This window comes from Theobroma umbraticum, unplaced genomic scaffold (assembly GCF_002168275.2).
Source record: "Theobroma umbraticum cultivar Fairchild unplaced genomic scaffold, ASM216827v3 scaffold_56.0, whole genome shotgun sequence".
Lineage (NCBI taxonomy): Eukaryota > Viridiplantae > Streptophyta > Magnoliopsida > Malvales > Malvaceae > Theobroma > Theobroma umbraticum.
The window spans coordinates 4378194-4383055 of NW_018397256.1; positions in this window are offsets into that span (position 1 = coordinate 4378194).

The window sequence follows — 4862 nt, forward strand, 5'->3', positions numbered from 1 at the left end:
CTCTTAGTGAAGAGATTTCGGCAAATCACTGTGTGGATCACCATTAAAGGCAGGACACCTGTGCTGTTATGATTTGATAAGTCCTAGTTAGTATACAAAAGTTAAAACGAAAACCCAAGGAGGACTCCACTAAAGAAAGCAGACTTTTAGGTATGTCAAAATTTCTCTTGTGGTTTTTCTAGATTAGTTTCAATTAAAGTGATCCATGGCTTTAGGGATTAAAATTTTAATAATATTCCACTGCGTATGAGTTATCTTAGTATGATTTAAATCCCCAATAGTAGAAACCTTGTGTGTCACTCCATATTTAGCTAGAATTGTTGTAAAATACTTGTTGTAAAAATGACTGCTTTCATCAATCAATATTGCTCTTGGTGTCTTGAATCTAGTGAAGTTGGTTTTCCTTAAAAACTTGAACAATTCTTTTACATCATTTGTAAGCATTAGCATGGCTTTTACCCATTTTGACATATAATCTATAGCTAACAGGATATAACGATTGTTGAAGGAAGAAATGAAAGGCCCCATGAAGTCTATGCCCTCAACATAAAAGATTTTCATTTCAAAGATATTAGCAAGTGGCATCTTATGCCTCTTTGAAATATTGCCACTTGTTGACACTTGTCACAATGAAAAACAAAATTGCGAGCATTTTTGAATAAAGTGGGCCAATACAAATATGACTGAAGCACTTTTGTTGTTGTTTTATCTCCTCTAAAGTGTCTGTTATAGTCTAAAGAAAAGCAATGCTTCAAAATACTTTCAACTTCCTCTTTTAGGATGCACCTTCTAAGAATTTCTCAGCAAATTGTTTAAATAAGAAAAGTTAATCCCAAACATAAAATTTAACATCATGAAAAAATTTCTTTCTTTGCTGAAAATTTAAATCAACAAGTAAAAGGTTATTTACAATGTCTTTGACATAATTAGCATACCAAGGTAACTTCTTTTGACCAACATGCAACAATTGCTCATCAAGAAAAGTTTCATTAATCAAAGTTAAATCATTAGCTTGGTTATCATTCTCCAAACCTGACAGATGGTGTGCTACTTGATTTTTTATGCCTTTCCTATCTTTAATCTCCAAATAAAATTCTTGAAGCAAGAGGATCCATCTAATCAATCTTGGCTTGGCATTTTCTTTGGCAATCAAATACTTAATTATAGATTGATCAGTGTACACAATAACGTTAGTGCCAACCAAGTAAGAACGACACTTATCAAATGCATACACAACAGTTAATAGTTTTTTTTTAGTGATGGTGGAATGCATCTGAGATTCAGTTTATGTTTTGCTTGCATAATAAATAAAATGAAAAATTTTTACTTTCTTTTGGCCTAACACTACACCTATAGCATAGTCACTAGCATCACACATAAGCTTGAAAGACGATTCTAATCTGGAACTACAATGATAGGTGCAGATACCAATTTCTTTTTCAATTTTAAAAATGCAGCATGACATGCATCATCAAACTTAAAGAGGACATTTTTTTCCAAAAAGTTGTGTAAAGGTTTGAACATTTTTGAAAAATCTTTAGTAAACCTCCTATAAAAGCTAGCATGTCCCAAGAAACTTCTAATGCCTTTCATTGAAGTTGGTGGTGGAAGCGTTTCAATTGTCTCAATCTTAGCCTTGTCCACCTTTAAGCCTCTATTCAAAACCTTGTGGCCAAGAGCAATGCCTAATTGGACCATGAAGTGACATTTCTCCTTATTCAGCACTAGGTAAGACTCTTCACACCTTTGAAGGACCCTAGCAAGTTTTAAAAGACAATCATCAAAATTATTACCAAAAATAAAGGTATCATCCATAAACACCTTAAGGTAATGCTCATCCACATCAGAAAAAATTACCATCATTTATCTTTGAAAAGTAGCAACTACGTTACAAAGTCCAAAAGGCATCCATTTAAAGGAAAAGTTCCATAAGGGCATGTAAAGGTAGTCCTTTCTTGATCACTAGGAGCTATTGCTATTTGATTGTACCTAGAATATCTATCCAAGATACACTGAAACTCCTTACCAAATAATTTATCCAACATCTGATCAATAAATGGCAGAGCAAAATGATCCTTCCTTATGGCTTTGTTGACCTTCTGATAGTCCATGCATACTCTCCATTTAGTCACTATTCTCAAGGGAATGAACTTATTGTTGGAGTTGGCTATCATTGTTATCCCACCTTCTTTGGTACGCACTAAACTAGACTCACCCAAAAACTATCAGAAATTTGATAAATGATGCTAGCATTTAACCATTTAGTGATTTTTTTTCACCACCTTCTTATGATAGGATTCAGTCTTCTATGATGCTTAATGGTGGCTTTACGGTCATTCTCCGAAGGATCTTATGCATGCATATGGATGAACTAATCCCCTTGATGTCAGCAAAGGTCCATCCTATTTCCTTTTTATGCTCCTTTAACACTCTTAAAAGCTTATCTTCTTGTAAGTTAGTAAGAGCAGAATAAATAATAACAAGAAGAATAGATGAGTTATCAAGATAAACATACCTCAAATGTCTATCCGTTGTTGGAGGTTCCTCAATGGATGGCTTTATTGGTGAAGATGAAGTAGAAAAATCCAAAGATTCAAATGGTGTCCTCAATACATGAGATGATGCATCGAAAAAGTTCACATATTCCACAAAATCAACTTCATCCCTTTCATAGTTAACAACTAATGATGCCTCTAAAGGGTCATAGGGATAATTCTCATCAAACACAGCATAAGTGACACTATTCACTACATTCACCATAAAGCATTCATCATGTTTATTAAGAAACTTTAAAGCTCTAAAAATATTGAAAGTTACCTCTTGTCTTGTACTTTCAAAGTAAGTTTGTCTTTCTCTACATCAAAAAGAGCTCTAATAGTTCGTAGAAAAGGTTTTCTAGCATCATAGAAACCTCACGATCTTCCTCCATATCAATAACAATGAAGCTAATAGGGAAAATGAATTTATCAACCTTCACCAGAACATTTTCCACGATACCTCGAGGATAAGTGAGAGAGTGATCAACAAGTTACGATGTCATTGTGGTTAGTTAAATTTCTCCCAATCCTAACTTCTGATAGATCGACAAAGGCATCAAATTAACATTAAACCCTAAGTCACTCAAGGCTTTAGCAAAGAATAGCACATAAATAGTGCAAGGAATAGTGAAGCTACTCGGATCTTTGAGTTTTGATGGAAGCTTGTTCTGAATAACATCGTTGTATTCCTCACTAAGTGCCATTGTCTCATACTCACCCAATCTTTCTTTCTTTGTCAAGATATCTTTCAAAAACTAAACATACAAAGGCATCTGCTCTAAAGTTTCAGTAAAAGGGATGTTGATGTAGAGCTTCTGGAATACCTTTAGAAAATTCTAAAACTAAGCATCCAACTTTTGTTTTTGGAAACGCTGGGGAATTGGTGTAGGAAGGTGTGTTGCTTATGCATCCTTGACCTGCACTTGCTTGTCTAACTTTTTAACTTCTGATTCATTCTCAACTAGCTTCTCTTGCGGCTTTTCTTGTTAACTATTATTACCAACCTTTTTTCCACTCTGAAGGTTTACTATCATACAAGGTTCCTTGCCTTCCTTTTAGGATTAGGTCCAATATTACTCTATAGGGTCTCTTGAGAGGCCTATTGTTGAAAACATTAGCTAATTGCCTTACTTGAGTCTTAAGATTTTTCAACAAAGCTACTTGCCTATGAACAAGGGCATCTATCTTAGCCATATATTTCTTGCACAGCTCATCCATAGACAGCTTCTATTCTTATAGTGGGGGTCTATGTTGCTATGGAAAACTTGAAGAAAAATTCAAACTTAAAGCTGATGAAGAACCCTGATTGTTGTTCCAAGAGAAGTTGGGTTGATTCCTCAACTTTGGATTATAAGTGTTTGAATATGGGTTGTTTTGCTGCCTTTTCCCCACAAACTGAACAGACTTTGTACTTATAGGATAATGATCACTAGAGTGCTCATCACTATAATAATCATAATACTTATAGGACAATGATCACTAGAGTGCCCATCACTATAATAATCATAAGTAATAAAAGGACTCTATATTGAATGTACTCTAAAACGATCAATATTCTTAGTGAGAATGGCTTCTTGAGTAGTCAACACATTAGTAATATCCAAATTGTGAACACCAACTACCCTTCTTGGAAAGGCCCTCTCAAAATGCCATTGATAGTTGTTTGATGCCATCTCTTCCAAAAAGTCATAAGCATTCTCAATCGACTTTGCCATAAGAGCACCACCAACTGTGACATCAATGGTAGTTTGAATTGGATTCAACAACCCATTATAAAATATTTGCACTTGAAGCCATTTACGTAAACCATGGTGCAGGCATCTTCGAAGCAAGTTCTTATACCTCTCCCATGACTCATACAATGACTCAGAGTCAAATTGTGTGAAAGAAGTGATATCATTTGTTATCTTAGCTATTTTGGCAAGGGGAAAGAAATTAGCTAGAAATTTCTGTGCAAGGTTGTCCCAAGTAGAGATAGAGTTGGTGGGGAGAGAATTCAACCAAACATTGACTTTAGTTTGTAATGAGAAAGGAAACAACCTCAACTGAATGGCGTCATCAATAACTCCATTGTGCTTAAAGGTGTCACAAATCTCTAAAAAGTTTGAAATGTGAGTGTTTGGATCATCATTTAGGAGACCACTAAATTGAACAGACATTTGGATCATTTGAATGACGGCTAGCTTAATCTCAAAATTGTTAGCTAGAATTGCTAGCCTCCAAATACTTGAACAGAGTCCTTGAACCAACTGAACTGCATAGTCTCTTAAAGATCGATTATCCACTGCTACATGTTATTGCAATTGTTGTTCTTTGATGTTAATA